Source organism: Pan troglodytes, chromosome 21 (genome assembly GCF_028858775.2).
Source record: "Pan troglodytes isolate AG18354 chromosome 21, NHGRI_mPanTro3-v2.0_pri, whole genome shotgun sequence".
Lineage (NCBI taxonomy): Eukaryota > Metazoa > Chordata > Mammalia > Primates > Hominidae > Pan > Pan troglodytes.
In genome coordinates, this window is record NC_072419.2 from 31,149,484 (window position 1) to 31,176,435 (window position 26,952).

The 26,952-nt window shown below is 46.4% G+C and overlaps 1 protein-coding gene and 1 long non-coding RNA gene across 8 annotated transcripts in view; both read left to right on the forward strand.

Moving 5' to 3' along the window:
* Positions 1–26,952, forward strand: part of SYNDIG1 (synapse differentiation inducing 1) — a 233,135-nt gene that overhangs the window by 159,988 nt on the left and 46,195 nt on the right. The window lies entirely within an intron of this gene.
* LOC107969975 (uncharacterized) lies at positions 1,965–5,108 on the forward strand. The gene is made up of 3 exons (XR_010154312.1): positions 1,965–2,286; positions 4,367–4,532; positions 4,689–5,108. It is a non-coding gene; the product is annotated as an uncharacterized LOC107969975 (long non-coding RNA).

Sequence of the window (26,952 nt, forward strand, 5' to 3'; positions counted from 1 at the left end):
TGACAGACGTGGACATGTCGGCTCCCCGCTTATGCTGAAGTGGCCTCCCAACAGTGAGGCGAGTGTGCCTCTGGGGTTCTCAGATGGGTCTTGCTGCTGCCCTTGGGGAGACTTCCTCAGCAGTGTCTTAGGATGGAGGAAAGTCCTAGGTGGAAATTCTTGGGCAAGAGAATCGAAACTGACTGCTTTGACTTCAGGGCCTTTCAAAGAGTCATGGCAATTAAATAAACAATATGCCAAGGAGAAATTGAGACAGGAAGAAGAGGAAAGGAGGGAGGCAGAGGAGGAGGAAGGAAACTGACAGGAAGCCAAATGAGGACCACAGAGAAAGGCACTCACAGCCACCTAGGCCCACTCAGCAGTCAGCAGCTCTGTTGTGTCAAGACCATACAAGTAAGCCAAGGAAAGGAAGCCCACCACTGCCTGTGCCATGCCGTGCTGTAGGAACACGGAGAATTGGGGCCCTTCCACATGTTTATACACCACTGAAGCTTCAAAGCTGAAAGTGATTTATAAAGCTAGCCATGGCTTACTGCCAGCAAGGAGAAGTAAATGTAATGCAGGTTTTGTGAAATCATTTTGCAGCACCATTGCCAGGGAGGGTAGACCAGAGTGAGGAGCCCAGGCAGCTTCCGGAACTGAGATATTATCAGCTGCCGAGATAACTGCTTGGAGACAGGCAAGTGGTCATGTGTCTCTGCCTCCTGCTGCCAAGTGGCCTTTCTGCTGCCACTCAGGATATTCTATACTTTGAGGTCATGCACAAGTGCCTGGAGTCAGGAGCCGAGTCCAAGCCCAGCCCTGCATGGATCACATGTGTGACTGCATGGGAGATACATCATCTATAAAGTGAGAGATTCTGCTGGTGGTGGTGAAGAATGCCAGAACTCGATAAGAAAAAGACAAAGACCTGAATAGTTAATTCACAAAGGCAGATATGCAAAAATCAAGAAGCACAGAGTTGGTGCCCATGATCGTGTATCATCAGGGGAGTGCAAACGAAAACCTCACGAGCTGCCTCTGCACACACTCACAGGAGTGGTCCGTGTTAAACATGCTGAGACCCCTGGGGATTGACCGGGACCTAGAGGACTGGGACACTCACCCACTGCTGATGTGAGGGTGAAATGCTCCAAACACTGTGGAAATGATCTGAAGTTTCCTTAGAAACATAAACATGTATTTCCCTCCTTCCCACCTAGATATTTTCCCAAGAGAAATGAACTCAGAAATGTCCACAAAGAGAGATACACAGGATTGTTCATGGTACCTTATTCATCAGGGCCCCAAACTGGAAACAACCCAGGAGAGCAGAGAAACAGCCAGAGAGTCTATCTCAAGGGTCTTTTGAATCCAGAATGGTTCACCAGGCAGGTCCATGTGGTGGGGTGGGCCTGAGCCCCTCTGTGTCAAAGGCAGCAGAATCCCTTACGTGGCTGCAGCAACGTCCACACTCCTGAGGTCCTGGGTCCTGGGAGCCTCATGCTGCATCCTCAGAACTTGTCGGACCTTCGTCCACTGTCGCCTGGCTGCCCTTGGGCCACCCCTGCTGGGAACCCTGCCTCTCTGCCATTGCCCCTCTACAAGAACCCTGAGTTATAGAATGTCCCATCTAGAGGGAAGGTGACTCTGAAGCAGTTGGTGGTGAGATTAATACCAAACAAAGAGAAGTGAAGGCAAATGCCTTAGGAGCAATAAAGAACACTCTCTAAAGAAAGGAGGACAGCAGGATCACGTGATGATTTGGGTCTGAAAGATGAGCTGGCTTGGCTGCTGATGGAAATGAGGGAGAAGATCTTTAACTGAGGCAGTCATAGACACCCTTGGATTGCCCACAGGGCGTGTTGTTATGGAGGGCAATGACAGGAAATCAACACTGCCCCAGAAGTCCCAGCTGGGGAGCCTCTGCTTTGTGACATACAAGGGAAACCATGGAAATCAAGGAAGAGGCTGTGGCTCAGAATGTCCTGGGAGCTGTGGGCCCAGACAAGGTTGGAAACCGTGGCCTGGCATCTTCCCTGCTGTAGAAGCGGAAGATGAAATGGTGACTCCTGCGGCGGGCATCGCCATGCGTCAGGGTGAGCTCCGGGGCAGGTGGAGGCAGCAAAGGCCTCTCAGGACCGCGGAAGGGCCTCATCAGCCACCACATCCCCACCTGCGGGCGTGACAGCCTCATCATCTCCTCCAGAAAGCAACACTGTCAGCCACACATCAGGAACTGTCAGCCTCAAATTCAACATTCCTCATTCTTGAACCAATTTACCAAAACTTTATCTTCATAAAAAGGTGAGATTTTTATATTTGGGATCAGGAAGACCTTTTTAGTTTATCAGGACTACCCTGGGAAGGACTTCCAGAGCAGAGCTTTATCATGTAAAATCTGCTGAGGCATCTGAGCATTGAGGAATCTCTCCTGGAAACAAACACATCGGAAAAATTTCAAAAATTCCTCCTGCTGAGAGCACTTTTCTTGATTTATATATATATACACACACATATATGTGTATATAATAAGTATATACACTTATATGCAGAACCATATCCTGTGAAGCTAGCTTTATTTCCAAAGAGTTGTAATAAAATAAGCTTCTGTGGCTAGTTCTATACTCTACTATCACCTGGCTTTGTTTTAAATAGTAGATTTGCAGTGTTGGTGACTTCTGAAACCAAGGACCCAACATTTTGATAAGAGCTTAGATTGCTTATAGTTACATCAACCAAGACTCAAAAATGTGAGCCAAGCATCACTGCTGTCCAGCTAGGCATGTCCCTGTAGCCTCATCCTCTGCTCCATCCTATGCTCCTATCTTCAGAGGGTGGCACAGAGTAGACCAGAACTAGACTCATTCATCTCCCAGATGTCTTTCTGTGGAAGTGGGGGCTGTGGGCCCAGGGCGGTGTCAGGAGAGGGCAGGGAGGAGTTTGGAAGTCAGCCTATCTTTCTAGTTCTGTGAATTCCCTGCTGCGTAGATTTCACACGTAATTTACTTTTTATTTTATTTTATTTTATTATTTTATTTGAAACAGTCTCGCTCCAGGCTGGAGGGCAGTGGTGCGATCACAACTCACTGCAAACTCTGCCCCTCAGGTTCAAGTGATTCTTGTGCCTCAGCCTCCTGAGTAGCTGGGATTACAGGCACATGCCACCATGCCTGGCTGAATTTTGTATTTTCAGTAGAGATGGGGTTTCACCACGTTGGCCAGGCTGATCTCAAACTCCTGACCTTAGGTGATCAGCCTGCCTCGGCCTCCCAAAGTGCTGGGATTACAGGCATGAGCCACCACATCTGGTCAGAGTTCACACCTAATTTAATAATAACACCAGTGAAAAAAAGCAGTCTGCCTCATTTCAGTGAGAGTTTTTCAAGACCCCTGGTCCCAGGACCATAGGGGTCCCTTTTCTTGTTCTTTGTCAAGAGTCCAGGTAACAAGATGATAACGTGGCCCTGCTGCCGTGAGCAGGGAAACAGCATGAAGCCTTGCTTCCCTTCAAGTATTTAGTGCCAGCTGCAGGGACAGAGAGACCTGTAAATAATTGTGGCTTTACAAGGAAACAAGGGAAGGCCATCGGGACTTCCAGACACAGGGATGACAAGTTGTTTTCCTCACTTCTGGAATAAATTCGCAAGAAGCTGAAACAGAACTTGAAATGAACTTATTTTATGAAGGCTCTGGAGGGTACTGCCATGGATTATGTGAAGTTTTTTGTTTTTTTTTTTTCGTTTTGGTCAATAAAGTTACCACAGGCTTTCATATCACAGAATAACCTTTCCCATAGTTTCCAGTGGTTCTTTGTGCTCTGTTCTAGACCTCCTCCCCCGAGGAAAATCAGAGGCGATGTGCAGACCGTGTCGAATCTGAACATGATGTGGCTTGCTGCAGCAAGCTTACTGCCATGCTAAACACTTAGTGAGGAAGTATGCCTGGAGACTGTCCCTCTGGTCAGAGTGCCTCCAGACCCAGAATGTCCTGGCCCCAATCATTCAGGCACATGTTACTGTCCTGAGTACAGACGTAGGATCTGAGCCCTCGCTGGCTGCAGAGCCACCACTGCCCACCTCTCTGGCACGTGCCTTCCTCCCTGACACCACCCAGCCCGAAGACCCACAGTGGAGTGCGTGATGCCCCTGCTGTGCCCCTCCTGGTTTATCCGTGCCTGGCAGAGTCCCAGGACCCAGCACGGGAGCAGGTGTAGGGGAGGCTCAGAAATAAACACGGATCAATATTAACTGGTAACGTTCACGGGAGGGGGGGGGGGAATGTTCCAAAGAACCTTGTTGAAACCCTCTAAGTTGGTCCCCTTTTGATTCTAGTTGATCACCCTGGAAGGAATGGCAGCATTCAATTCCTCCATCCTTTTTTCCAGTTCTCAAGGGCTGGTTCCCTGGACCAGCAGCGTCAGGGTCATCTGGGAACGTTTTAGGATCGTGAACTCTCGTCAGCTCCCAAGACCTGCTGACTCAGAAGCTCTGGGGATGGGGCTGGCAGTCTGGGTGTGAATGCCCTCTGAGGTTGCTGTGGAGACTCCTGAGGTAACACATGCTGAAGTCAGCCTGTCCTAATGGACCAGGCTCTTGGTTAGGAGCCCCAGCACCTAGGGGAGGCCATGGTTCAGGGTTGTTGGGGTGTGGGCACAGCATATGACACCCGCACCAGCCGCTCTCACCTTTTCACTCCTGCCCTCCCAGGTCACCTGCATCCGCCAAACTCCGCCTGGGGTTCCCTTCGTTATCAGCAGAGCACATAGACACATGTCTGGATTTGTTTATTCATTGTCTTTTCAAATATAGTGTACTCAACATGGAAAACAGAAGGAGGAGGAAGAGAATGGAGAAAGAAAGCATGAAAACTGAACCTCTCCTCCATGCCCCTTTCTCAAAGCCACTCCTCCAGGGGTACCCCGTCTTTCTGTGCCTTTATCAATGTGTGTGGGCAGTTTTGATTTACACATAGAAGACCATCAAAGTGCATTGCAGCTTGCTTTTTCACATAATGTAAATACTTCTGGTATCTGCATATAAACACCAGCATTGACATTTTTAATGATTTTGTAGCATTTTGATGTATGAATTGCAATAATTTCATTACAGTAATGTTTTCCCTAAAAATGGACATATCGATTGTTTTCAACGTCTCCTTTTGCAAATATAGGATATCCACAAGTGAAATTCCACCAAGTCAAAGGTTATTCACATGTAAATTTAGCTACATACTGTAACTTCTCCTCCAGAAGTCCGTACCAGTTTTCATTCCTATTAACAAAATGTGAATGCCTGTCTTTCCCACCTGAGCTCAGTGTTCCATTTTCAACAATCTGATAGATAAAATAAAAGATATTGTCAGTTTCAGTTTGTGTTTCATTGGTTACTATAAAGCTGAACATCTTTATGTGTGTTATTTTTTTTCCTGCTTTTATTTCCTGTACAAATTTCTAGTTCTACATTTACCATTTTGTATTGGGTGTTCACATTTTATTAATTTGTAGACCTTATTTTTCCGACAGTTTTTAGTCTGCTGTTCCTGAGCTTTACTGCAAACATGTCCTCCTGCCAGACTTGGCTGTCAGTGGTGCCTTTTGCTGTAGAAAGGAGTCCTGGAGTATCTTCAGTGGTTGCTGGGGGGAAGCTTCCAGGGCACTACAGTCCAGTTCTTTACAGCTGCTGAGCATTGGTTGTGCGGTGTCTCACTGCGACTCAGCAGAAGACAGAGCCTGCGCTAGTGTCTCCCAGGCATCATCGGATCCTGCAGCTCCCACACGGCAGCCCCAGGAGCAGCCTGGCAGTGTGACTCAGCAGCTTTCCTCGCCTGTTCTGAGGGGGCGCAGCTGGGGACAGCAAGGGCTTCTGCCCACTCCTCACCCTGCCAGCGGGAAGCCTCCAAGACTTGGGAAGGAAAGGCAGTGAAGACCTCACTTGTCTCCTGCTGGGCCGTGGGCCCAGGTGCTGGCTTCACGGTGGTGACTCATGAACACACAAAGAATTGGGTGTGCAGAGGAGGAGAAACCATGCAGTGAAAAGCCCCATCGTCCTGTCACAAAATCCACTGCTAACTTTTTATTTCTACACCTATCTCCTCATGCTTCACAGAACCTCTGACCAAAGCAGCTTCCTCTTATCATTCACAGATTTTATAACTTTCTGCCTTTCCGAATGCGCTCTTCATTCCTGGTCATCTTGCATAATTTCCCGCCCGTGATTCTAAAGAAGAGAACCTATTGCTATGATAAAAGCTCACTGCAGATTCAGGGACATTGCACCTTATCCCAGCGGACACCAAGGGTCTCTGTGCTGGTTGGGTCTTGCCCCCAGTTCTCATCTTTCTTATTAAATACTTAAGTTTCTAAACTGGAGACTTTTCTTAATGAGGAGGCCGACTAAAGAAGTACCTTTTTATAAGCTTTTTTTACAATTACATTCACATCACAAAACACATAGTTTTGTAACAGTGCAGTTATTCACACATGCCTCTTGTTTTTCAGAGCACCCTTTTCTCCCCTTCTGTGTTGAGGGTGGATCTCACGGCCACACAGGTAACCTATGTTAACCACCTCGACCGCCCTTCCAGTTTCCTCCACACTCAGCCATTTGCATATGCACACACATCTAGCACCCAGTCACCGTGCCATCTACCACTGTGGGGACCCTCTCACCAGTTTATTCTCATGAGAGTAAACACACTTTCTGTATCTCAATGTTTTCACTGACAATACTTTCCAATATTCTGGAAATTTTGTAGTTATTGTCTTTAGCATTCATGAAATACCTGCATAACAATGACTGTCGTTGACCCAGCTGTCTTTCCAACACTGCTTGTTCACTGTTGTCTGGACTTTGGGGGGCTCTTTGAACAATGTTCCAATCAAATGTAGTTTTTGGTGAAAGTTTATATCCATATTTGCCGGTATATGAGACTGGGCTGCAAATAGGATACTTCAATTTTCATGAGAAAGCTTAACTTCTTTTCATCATACATAAGTTGGAAGTGATTTTCATCTATTATTGAAGCTGCGTCATTGTTTGGGGTAAATACCCAAGGTTCATTGTCTCGTGCCAAGGGAATAGAGGAAATGGACATACAAAAGTGTATGTAAGAGTGGAGGTTTAATAGGCAAAAGAAAGAGAAAAGAGAACAGCTCTCTCCTGCAGAGAGAGAGGGGCACCTGAGTGGGTCTTCTGGTCCGTGGCAAAGTACATGGGGTTTTATAGACTGGCTTGAGGAGGCAGTGTCTGGTTTATATAGGGCCCAAAGATTGGTTGGACCAGGTGTGCCATTTACATAGCACGCAAAGAAGCTGGCCACCTCTCCCTAATGTTTTACTATGCAGATGGGGTCTCTACCTGGCCAGTGCCATGTTGTCTGCTCCTTACTGTGCACGTGGTTGACAAGGAAAGGAGTTGATGGAATGCCATGTTGAACCTGCCTGGCCACCAGGTAGCCTTTTCCTATTGGCACAGCTGCTGGCATTCACCCGTGCAAGCTTCCAGCTTATCTATGTCTGCAGCTCAATTTTACAGGCTGCTCTTTGTTAGAAAAGAAGTGATTTGGGGACTGCTTTTCATTAAAAGGAAAATCTTACCAAGGACTCTCTTACCCTCGCTATCTGCCTAAATAATTTCTTTTTAACTGTTATATCATTATTATAAGATAAAATCTATATTGATCATGTCAACAGACCCAGGTTCTGCCTGGGGCACAGTAGGAAATCACAAGTTGCAATTGAGGCCTTGCATACCATCCAAGAGGCTCCTGAGAATTTTCCCCTGCACATGGGAAGTCATTGCTTGACCCTTTCCCTGTGGGGGATCCTGCAAGGCAGTTCCCTGCAGCCACGGGCAGGGCCCGGGGAGGGCAGGCTGCTGCAGCCTCGGCAGCCCACCCTTCCGGCAGCTGAGGAGGGGACATTGGCTGGGAAGAGGGGTCTTGGTACAGCTCCTACAGAATCCCACATGGAACTACATGCAGCATAGATGCCAAGTACATAGTGAACAGAGGAGTGAACAGTGAGCAAGAAACCCAGCACTCTGTGGTGTGTCTCATATGGTAATTACAAGCCACATTGTAATTTACGATTCCTTCCCTTCAGAGCTACATTTTCTTCAAGTCCCTTCCGCGTCCTCTCCCTCCACTCTAACAGCCTATTCCCTGTGAAAAGCAGTGGCATTGGAGAGACAGAAAGAATAGGCCCATAAAGACAACCCTCTCATTCAGAGACATCAGCCCTCAGAGGTCCCACCTAGCCACTGGATCTTCTTCATGAAGCCTCTTGCTCACCTAGAAAACCCCAGCAAAATGTGGGCTCTCCAGACTTCTGCCACAGAGAAGACCCTTCTAAAATGCTGATATTCCTAGATGTGATACAGATCAAGTCACTAAAGTCCTAAATTTCAAATCAAGGAAAGAAGGGGGCAGGTGATGCCAGAAACAGAACAGGCAAAGAGCAGAGCAGGTGCTCTGCCAGCAGGCACCGGTCAAAGGTCCAGCAGTAAAAGGTGCACAGGTGTCACCAAGAGCCTCAGTCACCACAGCAGGGCAGAGGCAGTGGGCTGCACCCACCTGGTTGGCTGGTGTAGACCACCCTGGCTCCCTTCGAGGCTCCCCAGCCCCAGAACACCCCTCAACTATCTGTAGACTCCTCTGTGTAGTCGAGACTTCTTGGCAGAAATCCAGGGCTATCCTAGAAGCATCTTAGAAACTGCTGTGACCTGGAGGGGTTAAATGCCTTGACCAAGGCCACAGCTAGTTAATGGCCAAGCTGGGACTAACATCCAGTCATCCAGTGTCCGAGAGAGTGTTCCCTCCAAACATTGCATCACTTAGCCTCACGCAGTCCTAAAAAGTGGAGGTGAATGAGTCGCCCAAGCAAAGCAGGCACGGCTCACCTCTCAGTCACAGAGGAAAACAGCCAGCACAAAGCTGCACTGTCAACTTATACCAAAGCTGGTCACCCCAGTGACAGTGCAGGGTTGAGAAGGACAGAAAAACCAAGATGGATGCTGCAGGTGCACAATCGGATTCTTTAAAAAAGGGAATATAACTGACAAGTTTGCATATATATATTAAGAACAGCAATGTGGTATAAGGTAAAAATAGAAATTGTTTTATTTATTATTTATTTGGAGACTGTCTCCAGAGGGTCTCACTCTGTCACCCAGGCTAGAGTGCAGCGGCACCATCAGGACTCACTGCATCCTCCACTTCCTGAGCTCAAGCGATCCTCCCATCTCAGCCCCTTCCCGAGACGCTGGGACTACAAACATGTACCACCATGCCCGGTGAATTTTTTGTATTTTTTTAAAATAGAGATGGGGTTTCACAACGTTGCCTAGGCTGGTCTCAAACTCCTGGACTCAAGAAATACCCCCACTTTGACCTCCCAAAGGGCTGGGATTACATGAACCACCACACTCAGCCTGGAATTTGTATGTTTTTAAATGTCATTGGATGAATATCTGTGAATGTGATTGCTACTGAAAACAAACAAAAAAAGGAATGGCCATTGTCAAGATAAATGGCATATTAAATGTGGAAGCAGAGGCTCGGGCTCTAATTTGAAAGTCTGTGCATGACTCAGCTTGGGCTTGTGATGGCTTCTGATTCCAGGCTCAGAGAGTGAGCACGCTGCACTGTTTAAGAAATAAACACTGGGGTAGCCCAGGGGTGCCAAAGGTCATAGGCCAGGCACGCAGGACTTGTGCTGAGATGGCAACCTGGACTGGAAGGCAACCTGCTGGGCCTCCCTGCCAGCGTGGTGGGTGCAGCTGACATCAGCAGCAGGTGTCTGACATGGGGGCCCAGGAAGCAGAGCTGAGGAGGTGCTGTCCCAACGGCAAGACCCACAAAGGCCGCACACATTATTATAATACAAAGCACTGTGTGCAGCCCAAAATGTGGAGACAGGAGGGGTGCACACAGAGGGCATGAAATGCTCCCAGGGTGAGGTAAGACACAGGCAAGGAGAACGTGACAGGCTCATGGGAGGGTTGTCAGATGGCCAACAAGGAAAGCACATCTCAGCAGAGGCATGAACCAGATGCACGTGCCCACTGGCTCCAGTGCTACTGGGGGCTTCGTATGTGACAGTGATGATGAAGGCTTATCAGCCTGCAGAGACAGCAGTCCCTGCCACTGCATATCAGAGCCCAGTGAGGACAGTAGGGTCAAGGCATGTTTCCCACACACGAAGACTTTCACAGCAGCTCCCCAGAATTCTAAAAGGCATCTCAGCATCTCCGGGGATGGGAGACAGCCTGCTGTCCCTGCCTTTCAGCATCCTAGTCTGAGTGATGGGGACACTGCCACCACCCTAGCTGCTCACACTTGGAGAAATAAATTGAGTTGTCGGCGTGATGTTGACCAGGACAGAATGGCATCCTGCGGTATCAATGTGGTTTACTTGTTGTTGTTAACATTAATACAATTGAAATTTTGGACATTGTGATAAACTATGAAAAAACAGGGTGAAAACATCAGAAGCAATTACACTGAAGAGTTTAGCCTGATTCTTTCCGGTCCTGTTTTCTAAACATTATTCTCTATATAGGTAAGATTAAATTTTAAAGTCTGCCTTTTTGTAATCAATACCATGAGCATTTTCCATGTAATTAGCACTGCCTTATAAGCATAATTGTCTATGATTACCAGATATCTCACCATGTGGACACAACATGATTATTTAACTATTCACAAATAAATTTTAAGGCATTTAGATTGCCCCCCAAATTTTCATTCTAGTAAATAACACTACATATTTTTTCAGTTTTGTGCTTAAATCTTTATTCTTGTTTCTTAAGAAATAAGCTTTTCTGGCCAGGTGCAATGACTCATGCCTGTAATTCCAGCACTTTGGAAGGCCAAGGTGGGCAGATCACTTGAGGTCAGGAGATCGAGACTAGCCTGGTCAACATGGTAAAACCCCATCTCTACAAAAAACACAAAAAATAGCTGGGCGTCATGGGGAGTGCCTATAATCCCAGCTACTCAGGAGGTTGTGGCAGGAGAATCTGGGAGGCAGAGTTTGCAGAGAGCCAAGATCATGCCACTGGCAGCCTGGGTGACAGTGAGAAAAAAAAGAAGGAAAGAAAGAGAGAAAGAGAGAGACATTGAGAGCGAGAGAAAGAGAGAGAGGAAGGGAGGAAGGGAGGGAGAGAAAGAAAAGAAAGCGAGAGAGGGAGAAAAAAGGAAGAAGGAAGGAGGGAAAGAAACGAAGGAAGAAGGGAGGGAGGGAAGGAAGGAAGGAAGGAGCTTTTCTTCAAATAATTAAAGCGTTAGATTTCATGGTTATCTAGTGGCCCCAGTGTGGGAAGACCTTGTAAACAAATGTGTTTTGTTTTACTATGTAATTGTTTTTCTATGAAACTGACTGGAAGGAGGAGATTTCAGATGAGAACAATAGGACTAACATGTCACCCATAATACAGCAAAACTTGTGGAAGCTCGCTGGACACAAAAACACAGGAGTCCTAGGGGTGCTTCTGCAGGTAGCATGGGATGGATCCACACATCTCTAGAGGCACCAAACTAGCAACCCGATAGCATTTCACAGGCACAAAACAGCCGCCACCCACGTGTCAGGGAGACGGCGCACATGGAGGGCGCATGGGCAGGTGCCTGCCAGCCTGCATGCACACAACTGGTCACTCCAAAATGTCCATTCATTTTGGTTGCTAAGAATTGCTCTTCGTCCCCGGTGGGTGTTTAAAAAGAAAGATCTGCCCTTCCTGTCCTAGCTCTTACAATCTTAAACCTCCTCATTTGTTCCCAGGAACTTTTGCTTAGAGAATGATATTGACGACAGTAGTTTCTATTCATGAGCACTTACTACAATCCAAGAGTTAGAAGCTGTTACTCACTAGCTATGTGATCTTGGATAAAGTTCACCTTCCTGAACCTTAATTCCTCATTTTTAAAGTAGCATTAATGGTTTCACACGCAGACATGTTTAGGAGAACTTATTATGAAATACATTTTTGAAAAAGATGATGATGGATGGATGGATTGATGGATGGATGGATGGATGGATGGATGGATGGAGAGTTGGGTAGATACATAAATATAGCAAAATGATAATGGTACACCAAAGTGGTGAGTATATGAGTGTTGACTATAGTTTCTTTTAACTTTTCCGTATGTTAACATAAAACATTGCTGAGGAAAACAGTATTGATAATGGTACCTGCTACATGGTGTTGTGCAATGGAAGAAACGAGATGAGGCAAGTAAAGTGTTGTCCGTATGGTGTTTGACATAAAGCTGTAAGTCAGTGTGTTATTGTTGTTAATATTTGTCGCAACCAGCAAAATAGGTATTATAACTCTATTTTAGGGAGAAAAATAAAACTAGATACTCAGATAAAATAGTAACAGGACGTAAACTAGTTAACATACGTGCTAGACTTGAACTGGGCCGGCCTATACCAAAGCTGTGCCCTGCCCACCTCGCCACCAGGCAGCCAAGGATGGAGCACGGAGTGTGCAGCAGGGTCTGCAGACTCACAGCTCCTGGTCTCTCACCTTGTCCCATGCCACGCCCTGACGTTTTTAAAGTCAACTTTTTATTTTAGAATGGTTTTAGGTTGACAAAAAATTTACTAAGACAGTACACAGAGTTCCCATGTATCCCTTAACTGGTTTCTCCTTTCCCTAACATCTTATGGTGTGACACGTTTGTCACAATTAATGAGCCACTGCTAACACATTATCAAAAACTACACTCCATGGACTATGTAGGCTCTATGGTTAAACAAAAAACAAAAAGAACCATAGTCCATAATAGATTCCTTCAAGATTTACCTAATGTCCTTTTTCTGTTCCAAGGTCCCATCCAAGAAACCATATGGCATTTAATAGTTGTGCCTCCTTAAGTTCCTCTTGGCTGTGACAGTTTCTCAAATAAGTTTCCTTGTTTTTGATGGCCTTGACAATTTTGCAGAGCACTGGTCTGGTACATCGTGGGAGGCCCCACTGTTGAGATTGGTCTGATGTCTTTATTAGACTGAGGTTATAGACTTGGGGTCACATCAGGGGCACCTTCTATCAGTGTGGCTTGTTGCTGTTGATGTCAAGCTTGCACCTGGAGAGAGAGGGATTGTCAGGGCCTCCACAGCAGAGTCACTCTTTCCCCCTTCCCATGCTGTCCTCTGTCATAGGAAGTCACCACACAGCCCACACTCGAAGGGTAGGGTGGAAAATACTTTATCACCTTAAGGGCAGAGCACTTAGATAAATGTTTTGGAATTTGTCTGTGTGGGAGATTTGTCTACCCTCCTCCATTAATTGGTTCATCCATTTATTTATGTCAGTATGGACCCTTGGATATTTATGTTATACTTTGGTGTCTAATCCAAAACTACATAATTTATTTGCTGCTTTGACCCTTAGGAGCTCTTTCAGATTGGTTTCTGTGTCCACTTGACATCCTTTTGTTTTTTGAAGCACTTTCTTACATTTTTGCACCGCAAGATGCTGCTTCAGGTTCATCTTGTATGCTTCCTGTCCACGTCCCAGAATCAGCTATTTTCCTATGGAGCCCTGGTTCTTTCATTAGAGAATAGGGTTCAAAACCAAGATCTGGGCACTGGGTGTGCTTGTGGCTTCTGGGGTGTCATTGATTCTAGGCTCTCTCAGTGACAAAGCTAGGAAATAAATGTATGTATCCTCATGCCATTACTGTTAGGTTAGTTGCATTTTAATGGCAAAAACTGCAATTACTTTTGCACGAACGTAATTAGTTCTATATAGAGAGTATTTCTACTTGTTTAAATATGTAGAAATATTTCTATATGCATAATTATTTATGTACATATATATATATATCCATCTGTATCTGTATTAAGCTAAATGTGAGTTCATACTGGTGCCTCCAACTCTAACTCATTGTCACACATCACTGCAGCCTTCTTCCCTTACTTCTCTGTAACCTCCTACTCCAACAATGAGAAACCTGGCTCCAACCATCCACTATCCACTTACTTAATTGTTCATTTCCAGTATAAGTGTATAGTGTCAGAACTGTCAACCTGTATCTTCATGAGAAGTAACTTTATTAGCTAGAGTGCCGTGTTCATGAGAAGTAACTTTATCAGCTAGAGTGCCATGTTCATGAGAAGTAACTTTATCAGCTAGAGTGCCGTGTTCATGAGAAGTAACTTTATCAGCTAGAGTGCTGTGCTTATGTATAGTTCTTTCTGCCTTTAGTCCTGCAGTCTCCACTCGTTTCCAGGGTTACTTTGGTCAACACCCTCCTCACCCCCTTCAGTGAGGTTGTTTCATAAATTTGTAATACAGTTAGATTAATCCATCATAATCTGCATTCCCTCCTGGCATCCCCTGACTTCCTAATCAATTTTTTCAATTTGAATACAATAAGATTTTGTCTTTGTGTTGTAAAGTTCTGTGTGTTTTGACAAATGCGCAGTGCCACATATTTACCATGACAGTGTCATACAGAATAGTTTCAGAGATGCTCTAAGAAGAAATACAGCTTTGTGGAAAGAGCCTTTAAATATGTGATTTCCAACCACTTATGTGATGCTGAGTTCTCCCTCTTGCCCCATAACTTGGCCCCAGATTTCTCAATAGAAAAACAGACACATCATCAAAAAGAGAAAACTGAGCTGTAGCAATAATTAGCTTGCAGCTTCATATATTTTGAAATGCAAGAAGTAGACTTTCTATGCCAAAGAAGAAAAAGAGCTCTAGACTAGCTACATGCAAACACCCACACTTTATTCCCAGGGAACTTGGGAGAAAAATCAATGGATTCCAGGATATGACAGCTTCCAAACACACTTTGATTTAGGTGCATGATTATGAGCAAATCGGTCTGCTCTATGGAGTCTCCATGTGCTCATCCATGAAGCAAGGCTGTTGTGAATCTTCAGCCCTCTATTGCTGACATAGATGATGAGGCAGAGGTTAATTAAAATGACGGTTAAAACATTTTGTTCACTGTGGTAAATTTTACCTCCCAAAGATAGCCACAGCATTTCCTAGCACACATGCTCTTCTGCAATGTGGCCTTGCCCCTTCTCCATTAAGGCATATAATTTCATTCACCTCTTGACTTAGTGCTTTGCATAGCACTGGGATGCACTTAGTGCCTTGCTTGTTACAGTGGAGTGCAGGAAGAGGGCTCTGTTTGACCTCAGAAGCCAGGAATCATTGAGGCCTTGTTGCTTCTGCCTCACTCACTGGGACACTTGCTCTTGGAGTCCTGAGCTGCAATGTAAGAAGTCTTCCTCCCTGAGACCTCCATGCTGTGGGGAAGCCCAAGTCACATGGAAAGGCCACTTGTAGGTGTTCTGGTCAACAGGCTTAGTCTCTGAGTTATCTCAGCCCAGGAACCAGCTATCTGAGAGAAGTTATATTGGACCTCCAGAACAGCCCATTCTCCAGCTGAGTGCTCCCTGAATTCTTGACTCCAGAATTCATAAGCACCCAGTGGTGGTTGTCTTAAGCCACTGGGGTACTTAGCCACAGAACAATAGATCACCAGAACACTCACTACTGTGTCCTAGGTACTGTTCTGCAGACTGGTGTATATTAACACCCTAGTACTTTCAAAGACCCCATGACACAGTAACTCATTATCTTCAGCTTACAGATGAGGAAATTGAAGCACAGAGAAGGAAACTTGTAGAAAGTCACACTACAGTGAAGCAATGGGTTTGAAATCGGTCAGTCTGTCCCTGGAAAAATGCTCTTACGTTAGCAAAAATGCTTGAGAGGCAGTTTGGGAAGGAACTGTTAGAGAAATTAAAGTTACCAAGCGTGCCTCCTGGGATCCATCTGCAGCCAGATGAATGATGTGGCGGTGCGCTGCTCTCTCCTGGTGGTGAAGTGAGCCTCCTGTTGGAATGAGGAAGCCAAACTGTCCTTAAGGATCTTGCCACATTCCAGGCAAAACACCCATGTTAATTACTTTTTTCATAATTATTTCAATGGGAAGCATCTGCACCCAGTTGGGCCTAGATAATCTGAGTAGGAACACAGCTCGTTTACCCACAACTCGAGATGAGCAGACCAAATAGCTGGTTTTCCAACCATTAGACGAGAGCCCACGCTGCCGGATAGGATGCTGATGGCTGCATTGGTGCCACAGCTGTGGCTGTGGCTCTCACTAAAACAGCTCAGCAAGGAAAACTGGCACAGGGCTCCAGAGAAAAGAGGAAGAGAGGACAACGGAGAGTGAAAGAGGGAAGTGAGGGGGGAAGACTGCCTCCGTGTGTGCAGTGAGCTCTCAGCTTTGAGCCCTCTGGGCGAATCCACTGTCTGGACCAGCAGATGATCCTGCTGTCCCCTCACCTCACCAGCTGCAGGTCTGCACCCAGGCTATACCTGGGCTGAGAGAGGCGGAGGCTGGGCTAGGGGGAGACTCATACCACCAGTATATGTGGCTACCATCTGATTAATCTTGTATTCACAGGCTGAAAATGCTCAGCAAATCATTTGATATCATCTCAACAGTCCTACGAACCAAAATATTCAAATCTTGGTTCTCTCCTCCCTAACACAGTGGGCTCTAGAGAGAACACCTGGTGCTGGCCAGCTACAACAATGGTTTGCAGGAGTCAAGGCACCCTTCTCGCCTGGATAGAAGCCAAGCTTCTGCTTCCCATGGGAATGTGATCATGTAACCTTGTCCCACACAGAGCCACCTCCATCCACCTGGAGAGAGGAGAGCTGGAGCATGCACTTGCCCAGGAAGCCCCCAGTTCACATCTGAGCCCCTCTTCAGTCAGATTTTATGTCAGGATAGAGACCTGCCCTTTCAAGTCCAGCATCTCATTTTGAAGCCCCACATGCAGCTCTGAGGAAGCCATGCATGTTCCTCCAATGCCTAGAGGACTGTGGACAGACCAGGGAACATGCACACATTACAGTAAGCAACACTGCCTATACACATCAGTGATTTCCCAGTGACTGCTCCAGGGGGCTAGGTGACTGCTATGGCTTAGGTGTTTGTCACCTCCAAACCTCATGTTAAAATTTGATCTCCAGTGTGGCAATATTGGGAGATGGGGCCTGGTGGAAAGCCTTTGGGTCAAGGGGGCAGATCTCTCATGAGTAGATGAATTCCCTCCCTTGGGTGTGAGGGAGCTCTGTCTCTATTAGCTCCTTCGACAGCTGCCTGTTAGAAAGAGCCTGGCACACCCCACTTCCTCTCTCACCACATGATCTCTGTGCATGCATACCGCTTTCAAGTCTCTCCTTCTACTTTTTGCAGTGAGTCGAAGCAGCCCGAGGTCCTCACCATATGCAGATGCTCAGTATTTTTTTTTTTTTTTTGAGATCCACTCTCACTCTGTCACCGAGGCTGGAGTACAGTGGCGTGATCTCGGCTCTCTACAATGTCCGCCTCCTGAGTTCAAGTGATTCCCCTGCCTCAGCCTCCTGAGTAGCTGGGACTACAGGTGTGCACCAACACTCCCAGCTAATTTTTGCATGTTTAGTAGAGTGGAGTTTCACCATGTTGGCCAGGCTGGTCTCGAACTTCTGACCTCAGGTGATCCACCCACCTCAGCCTCCCAGAGTGCTGAGATTACAGGCATGAGCCACCAAGCCCGGCTGATGCTCAGTCTTGAATTTTCCAGCCTACATAGTTATGAGCCAAATAAACCTGTTTTCTTGATAAACTATTCAGCCTCAGGTATTCTGTGATAGCAACACAAAATGGGCTAAGACAGAGACCCTCACGTAGTCTTTTGAATCTTTTTCTCTCGAGTTCAATACAAGAGAATTTCCTATCTTTCCTTTGGAATTCATTCCAAACAAGCACATTCTTGTTAGCTTGCACCTGACAGTCAGCACTTCATTAGAAGGTCTAAGTAAAGAAGTCAATATAGATATACTTTTAATTTTGCATCTTGCTCCCAACCAGGGAACCGAGGGAACTAAACAGTGGAGAACCATATGAACACACAGGCAGGGCAGGGTACATGGCAGCACTTTCTCAGTGGCTTGAAACCTGTTTCCCCGGAGCTGACACAGGGCAGTGCATGCGGCAGAATCGGGGGAATCTGCTTTGGGTACATATGCCATCAAGTCACGCTTCAGAGGCAAGTTTCTTCTCAGTAGGAAAAGGAAATGTGGTATTATACGAACATCCTCTTTGAGCCAAACACTTCCTTTGGGAAGGGGAATGGTGGATATCCCAAAGTGCGGCACAGGGGATGGGAGCTCACAGGCATCCATGGAAAAGGAGAGGCACTTGTCAATTTCGTGTGGAAATATCAGGATAGCCCTGAAACGGCAGCTTTCAAGGAACCAAATGGAGCAGATGACACCATGACACATTTCAGAGAATAATCCCAGTTAAGAAGACCCAGCAAGCTGGAACCTGTTTTCCAAAGGAAAGTGCCCTTTTTCATTTGAGATAAAAAGCTCAGGAAATGGGTGGATTTTTTTTCCAGCAACTAGATACACGCAAGGGAGTATTGTGAAAAGTTGGGGACAGACTGAGCAGCACATCAGTCAGACTGAGCTGCTGTCACAAGTTACTGTGGACTAGGTGGTTTAAGCAGTGGCCATCTGTTTCTCACAATTCTAGAGGCTGGGCATCTGAGATCAGGGTACTAGCACGGTCAGGTTCTGGGGAGGGCTCTCTTCCAGGCTGCAGTTGGCCACCTTCTCCCTGTGTCCTCACTAGTTTGCAGAGAGAGAACTCCTGTGTCTTCTGTTCTTAGAAGGGTACCCATCCCATCCTGAGGGTTTCAGCCTCATGATCTCATCCAAACCCAGTCACCTCCCAATGGCTCCACCTTCTAATACCATCTCATTGGAATTAGGGCTTCAATATATGAAGTTGGGGGGTGGGGTGGTACACATACATGCAGTCCATAGCAGTTTGGCTTGCAGACATGCCTCTGGGCAATGAAGAAGCAAACTCAGCTTCACTGAAGCCCCTCTCTTGAAGTGGGCACTTTTCCTTTTAAGACAGGTTTGTGGAGGTTTATGATCTGCTGCCATTGCCCCGCAGGGTGTGTCCTGGTGTCACCAAGGATCTGAGGACATACAAAGCATGTGGCACCTTCCCAGTGTGTCCACTCTAACTACTGAATCTTCATTTCACTTGACTATAGAGTAAGTTCTGAGGCCTGACTTCCTTTGTCTCACTGTATCATCACACATTTCGGGTTAGTTCAGGTCAGGAATTCTTGCAGCAGGCAAATAAAAATCTGAAGGAGTGGAACTAGGAGTGCACACCCCTGGTTGCCAGTGTCCAGTCTGAAAGCAGGGAGGTTCCCCAGGGAGAGGCCAGCAGGGCCAGCAGAGAGCCCAGCACCAGACTGACAAGGGCTGCCTCCCTGCTTCAGAGGCAAACAGTTTTTGGAAGTTGCTAAGCAACCCATCTTCTTAGAAGGAGCCAAGTGTTAGAAACGAGTGCCCAAGCCAAGTGCAGCAACACAGAGGCCAAGCCACAGCAGCCAGATTCCATTTCAGCAGTCAGCACTGGGATGCTAACAGCTGGTGGAGGCCGGCGTCTGCAGAGGACACTATTGCTATATTCATGTTACCAGCATGCTGCTTGAATTTCTGCTGGAAAAGGTACTGATTCTTATTATTCAGTTATATCTTGGATATATCCTTCATTCATGTCATCCAGGTGCAAGGTGCGATGTTAAGTGTTGAAAAAAGGTGAGCAAAAAGGTGACCTATGCTCCCTTGGGGATTATGGTCTAGTGGGGAAATGAACATTCACTTAGTAAGTGTCATGAATGCAAAGTTCTGTGAAAGCATGGTGCAGGGAAGCATGACCTGAACCAGGGGCCAAGGAAGCCTCCCCCAGGGACTGGATGCTTGTGTGAGATCAGGAGACATCCTGTTGAGGAGATGGGCAGGGGGCCCTACAGCTGAAGGGGAGCCACCTGGAAGTAACAGTTCTGCTTTGGGTGGACACTCAGCTGACCATCGTTTTTATGTTTACTCCCCTCATTCAGTTTATAATTTTCTTTGGTGGTTCCATTGAGATCTAGGATTTTCTTTCCCCTGCTGGAAATCTATGAGCTCTAGTTTATGAAATTGTCATCATCCTTAGCAACGATCTTTGTGTTTTATTGGGCTTGAGTGCTGGATCCATTTATAGTTTAACTTCTCAGCGGGGCTTTTGCACACGTGTATCTATAAACTCAGGGCCCACACCTATAGTTAGCCTGACTTGAGGTCTCGATTGCTCACTTATGGTCCAGGACAGACACAAAGCTTACTCGCTGGTTTATTAACATGGGGTGGAGACTGGGGAATTTCTAGTCCTCTCTCATGGAAAGAACTCTTTGAGGCTATAGGATTTATGCATGAGTTCTTCCCTGACCAAACACCACGTCCTGTCTCCCCTCAAAGCATTAGAAACTCAGCCACACACCCCCAGTCCTGTTTCCTGAAAGTGAATTACCCATGGACTACATGGTTTCTGTGCCTTCTCAGTGAAAGGGGTCACCCATGTCATCCCAGTTGGCCGTCTTGCTGGAATGAAAGACCTATCATATTTCACAGATAAACACCAGTGACAGTACCAAATGTAAAAGACTTTATTTAAAACAGGAAAATATTAAAATAGAAAATGCAAATAAAACTAATTCAAATGCAGGAAGCCATTGCTCCCTATGGCATACACTCATCTTTAATACATTTTGTGCACCAAACAGATGGATCGCATGGGCATGGGAGGGCCAAGAAACACAGCTCTCCTGTGTCAGCCAGGCCCTGGGTCACAGTTACCTACTAACCCAAAATAGGGGTAGCATGCAGGCAGCAGAGCACTGGGTGTGGTTCAGAAAGCAAGTTCCACTCTGTGAGTGTGCATCTGTTGCTTACACTTTCTCAGTCTTCGTTGTCTTATCTATAACGTGTCATCCTGACCAGTCCCCAAGGCTGTTGTGAAAGCAAACTCATAAAGAGTGAACCAGCTAGAAAGCAGCGTTTGTACGATGCTGTGTCTGCCTTCCAGGAGGCACCACGTTTATAAACAGAAATCTGCAAGTTTGCCAGCTGCGCTAGAAATAAATGGCCCATCCAGTTTGCGCTGAGCCCTCCAACCATAGTGAGCTGTCCATCCTCAGTCCACATGGCACGTATCTGCCTGTGTGCTCCCACGCAGTCATCACGTACATAGTCAGCACCATGGAGCCAAATGAAACAAATGGTTTGCAGAAACATTTCCATTCTTTTTTTTTCACTTGAATTAAAAAAGATTCAACCTTGTATGTTGTACAAATTCTCCATGTGAGAAAAACGTCCCTCTCTTTACCTTAAGCACTGGGTCTCAGAATTCAGAGCACCAGCCCAGCCTCCCAGCTAGGACAGCGTTTCCAGTGTGCTCTTGCCAGCTGTAATGGTTCTGCAGTATGCGTGGAAATGGACTGTTTGATCGTGTGAAAACAAATGTGTGTTTCTTGAAAATGCAATGTATCTTGTACTTCTTACAGCTCACTTCTGGCTCCCAAGGGCTCCCAAGGACCACGCAATGACTCTTATTTCTTGTTTCTTTCTTTTCTTTTTTTTAAGACGGAGCCTCACTCTGTAGCCCAGGCTGGAGTGCAGTGGTGCGATCTTAGCTCACTGCAACCCCCGCCTCCAGGGCTCAAGCAATTCTCCTGAGTGAGCTTTCCAAGTAGCTGGGATTACAGGTGCGCACCACCATGTCTGGCTAGTTTTTTTGTATTTTCAGTAGAGATGGAGTTTCACCATGTTGCCCTGGGTAGTCTCAAACTCCTGAGCTCAGGCAATCCATCTGCCTCGGCCTCCTTATATTCATATGTGTATTTGTTTTTATCATGTTTCCTTATCACTTCAGCTTGTTTGTGTTTGCTCACATGTGTTTACTCTTAAGGCCAACACTCTTGAATTTATCTATTTTGCTTCCCTGCAAAGAGGCTGACTGTAAGCATAGATCCTTACCAGGGCCATTCCCCAAATATCATCTTAGAACCATGGCCACAGACTGCATTCAGTGCTGATAAAGGCCACAAGAATGTCACAAATGTATCTCTTGGTCATAAAGGGGATGACGCAAGAGATTGTGGGTTAATCACTATAAACTTCCCCACCAAGAGCCTATCCAAATTTCCTAAAGTTGAAGTCAGACCTGCTACAGAAGGAGTGGCAAAGGCAGAGAAACAACCACACATGAGCCAAGTTTGTGATTGAATCAGTAAAGCACACATTGGAGTTGTTTTCACGTATATTTAAAATAAGGAAATTTACTCAGCTGTGCAGATTAGAAGTCTAATACAAAATGAGCTAAGGACGCTTCCTCTCCTGGGCCACCAGGTGAAAGGGGCGTCACTGGAGGAGAGTGGCTGTCACTGCAGTACACTAAAGGTGACCACGCATTTCTTGACCTGCTTCCTCCATCCTTTCCCCTTGAATCTGGGCTGGCCCCACTGAGTCACTCGTAACCAGTAGGACACAGCAGAAGTGATGTTTTGAGTCTCCTGTGGCTGATATCCAGGAGAAACTTGCAGCTTCCCCCTGCAACACTCACCCAGAGCCCTGAGCTGCCACACAGGAAGTTCAGCTAGCAGTGACCACCGTGCTGGAGAGGCCAAGGCACCAGGTGTGAGTGGAGCCATCTCAGGCACCCCAGGGCAGTCCAGATACCAATGACCCCACATCAGGTGACCCTGTTAATGCCATATGGAGTAGAAAAGTCTCCCAGCTGGTCTGATCCAAATTCCTGACCCACAAATTATGAGACAGAAAAAAATGGTTGTTGTTCAAGCCACCAGGCTTTGGAACCATTTGTTACCAGCAGTAGATAATTGGAAGAGTCACTGCTCCCCACAGAGGGGTCATCTTTGCAGAATGATGCATGAGCGCTCGGGTTGCATCCAGGAAATGGGATTGACGGGAAAGCCAGACAGAGGCGTTGAAAGGGAAGCATTAACAAGCTGAGGCTCCCCCCCGCAAGTGAGATGCGAGGTGAGGCCAAAGACACGCCTGTCCCTAGTCTCTGCTCAAAATTCTCTTCCTCCTGGAACCTCCTAATTTTGTTTTCAGCTACCAGGATTCACCCCTTATCCCAGGCTGCCTTACCGAGGAACATTCACAAAACTTATATGAGCTCCTCCACCATAACCTACAAGTCAGAAGGGCCATCAGAAGAGGCTTCTGCCTGTCCTACGCTGGGCTCTGGTCCAGCCCTCGGCCTGCTCATGGTTGGCTGTGACTCCAGTAAGTTTAGCAGTTTCCAAGTGACCAAATGTGATTCTTCATTCAGCCGACTGTGATATAGGAAAATGGAAACATGACAAAGCAATTGTTTGAGACACAGCAGATGACACCAGTGCTGCACCCGTATTCCCTTGGCACTCATGGCTCTAACTGCAAATACCTGCCCTGACTCTGTTGGAGGCTTTCTCCACTCACAGCGGGGTGCCCAGCCATGTGCAGGGGAGGGCCAGAAATGTGGGGAGGTGAACACACGGGAGCAGCCCTCAAGCAGTGGTGGAGGAGACTGGGGCTACATACTCCAGACTCCTTGCTCCTGGAGGGGAGCCCCTGGGAATACTCTTCCAGATGTCTGCAGTGGGGCTGACACAGCCACCCCCTGCTCATTAACCCGCCCTGCAACAGCTCCTCTGCCTCCCTATCTCACCTCTCTACCTTCTTAATGGCACTTCCTGGGATCACCTCCAAGGAAGCTGCTTGTCTCCCTACCCTTGTCTCAGAGTCACCTCTGGACCCCGCCTAAGCTGGAAAGACATTAAGTAAAAAGGGATCAGTTTCTAGGGGCACTTGAACATGTGTGTTATGTCACCTCCTTCATAAAATCTTTATTTAAGTTATGGTAAAAGAATAAGATGTGAAACCATGAAGGAAAAGAGAATGGACGTGGAGCAACAAGAAACAGAGATGTCAGCACGTTTTGGAAGATGAAAGCGCACGGAGGAGTGGTGATCGTGCAGTGTGGCTGAGTCTGCAAGCCCCCATGACAACAGCAGCAGGAATCAGCCAGTCCACTCCACCACCACCGTGAGGAGGCAGGGCTGGGAGCTCCAGGTGTGAGGCAAGACATGGCGAAGACATCCACCTGAAAGCAGTGCATTTCTAAGTTGTAATCGGTAAAGCACCCAGTCCTGTGTCCCATCTTCAGGGCTTAGTGGCAGACGTTTCTTAATCCCAGCAGGAGACCAGTCAGAATGACTCCAGCCTTGGTGACTCAGGGCACAGCAAGGGGTGAAAGCAGACCAAAGTCCACAGCATGGTGAGCAGTGGGGCCTGGCCCCTCTAATGCCCAGGCCCCAGTGCTCCTTAGCCCCCCTGGCTCTTACCCCAAGGCAGGAAGTTGGGGGATTTGTCCCTGGAGAAACTGAATGTCTCTATGTTAGTCTTCTAGGGCTGCCATAACAAATGCCAGACTGAGTGACTAAACAACGGAAATTTAACTCTGTCAGCTCTGGAGGCTGGAAGCCTGAGGTTGGCAGGGCTGGATTCTCCTGAGGCCACTCTCCTTCACGTGGCCGCCTTCTTGCTGCGACTTCACGGGGTCATCCCTTGGTGTGGTCTGTGTCCCCGTCATCTCTTCCTGTAAGGACACCACTCATGTCAGATTAGGGCCCATCCTAACAATGCCATTTAAACTTACTCACCTCTTTAAAGGCCCTATCTTCAAATACAGTCACATTCTGAGGTACTGGGGGCCAGGATTTCACCAGAACAAAATTCAGCCTATAATAGTCCTCAGAGAAAAGACCAATGTACAATGTATGCTGTTGTACAGAAGCTAAAGAAATCTAAAAGACAGCTTGCAGCCTAATCAATACTATGGAAAATCTCACCAGTTAATCAGTGCCATATATGCAGAGCATCTGATTGGCCTGTTGGTGATCTTTAATGTTAAATAACAGCCAGTGATTTCCTGACACTTGAGAGCGCCTCTACCATGGAAAAAAAAAAAATGAAACCTGAACAAATGGGTGAGGGTCAGGGGAAGGATACTGATTGATAGAGAGACAATGCAGGAAGTAGAAAGTGTCTTTCAAAAAATCTATAGAGTTAATATTTTTAGAGAGATAAGGAATGAAATCAACTTCCTGAAATCAAAAAGGAAAGTTGTGTAAAAGCAAAAGTGAGAGAACAAAAAGAGTAAACAAAAGGAAATTAAGGAATATGATAGCCAAATACTATCCCATAGAAGGCTTGGAGAACGATTGAGGAAATGATCCATAAAGTGCAACAAAAGGAGAGAGGTGGACAATGACAAAAGCAAGCAAGAGAAAGGAAGACAGAGAGAAAGAAAGGAGAGAAGGAAGAGAGGGAGGGAGGAAGGAGAGAGGGAGGGAGGAAGGAAGGAAGGAAGGAAGAGTTAGAGAATTCATTGAACATCAAAGCCCTTCAAATCAACATTTTAGAACACCTAGGTGGCAGGGGACTCCATCAGAGCTTCCAGAGAGAAGGAGCAGCTGCAGCAGTGAAGGGGTATAAAGATGATGCTAGACCTGTTGACAGAATTGGAAGTGAGAAGAGTATGGGGCAAGGCTTTCAGAAGTCCAAGGAAAAAAATCATTTCCAAAGTGGAATTCTATACATTTCCAAACTGTCAGTCAAACATGGCAGTAGAATATGGCCATTTGCAGGCACGCAGAGTCTGCCACCCACGCGTGATGTTCCGAAGCCTTCCGCGGTGTGTGTTGCAGGGACAAGCTTTCCTGAGACAAGGCCTGGGGTCTAGGAAACAAAAACTGTAACGTCGAAGGGAAGCAAAACAAATTTCCAAAGTGAGGCATCAAAGAGCAATCAGCTTCAATTGGAGCAGAACACCAGGAGTGTGAACGCCAGGAGGAAATAAGAAGGAATTAATAGATTATCTGATATGTTTGATTATAGCCTGAAAAAATGTATTGAGAGGGTATTAATGGGTGTGGTAAAAACTATAGCAACTGAAGCCAGAAGAAAAGAGGCATAAACCAGTGCACTTGGCTTAGCAGTGAACACAAAGTACGTAGTCAAAATAATGACCATATTAGGGGATGAAAGAAGGGAGAGGTGACAAAGTGGGTAGGGACAGAGGTTTCCAAGAAAGCGAACTGTTCATCCACCACAATAGTCGGTCAGTGATAGGTAGTTGACAAATTGATAAATCAAGAAATTAAATATGTTTAACTCCTTAAGAAAGAAGTAAATACCAGGTGGATCCACTAACAAAGTTCAAAATGTGCCTTTGGGAAAGAGCCTCAGAGGTAGAGAAGTATCCAAAGACATTGCTGCTGGTGTTTTATTTTATACTATACACCTTTTGGCGTCATGTATTTTACCAAACACTGTGAACATATTCCTTTGATGATAAAAACTATTTTAGAAACTAAATATATACATACACTTATCAGCAATTCTACTCCTAGCTATATGACCTAGCAGAAATACATCTATATACTCATCAAAAAAAAAAAAAGACTAGAATGTTCATAGCAGAGCTATCCATAGTAGCCCAAAACTAGAAAATATTCAGATGCTTTTCCCCAGGGGAATGGACGAATAGACTGCATTGCATTCCTGCAACAAGAGCCTAGTGAACGGATGGTCCATCACTGCACACACAGGGGTGAGTCTCACACCCAGAGCGAGGAGTCAGACACCATCGTGCGTGTACTATGGGACCTATAGGGCGTTCCAAAGCAGGCAAACAGAATCTGGGCTGTTGTAATTCAGCAAAGTGGGCACCGCTGATGATGAGGGACAGTGAGGGGGCACAGGAAGGCCTTGGGGGTTATACGGTGCTGTTCTTAGTGCCAATGCTGGTTACATATGTGGTGGGGCTTCATAAGCTGTGTACTGATGCACAGAGCACTTCTCTATGAGTGTTCCACTTGGTATACAGTCATATGGGAGATGTATATCACATTTTAAAGAAGAATGAAGGGCACAGGAAAAGTCAGTATGAAGTGTGTGACCATTTACTGCTATTTGGATCTGACGAATAAGGAGAGTGACAGTTGTCAGTCCCACTGATTCTAGC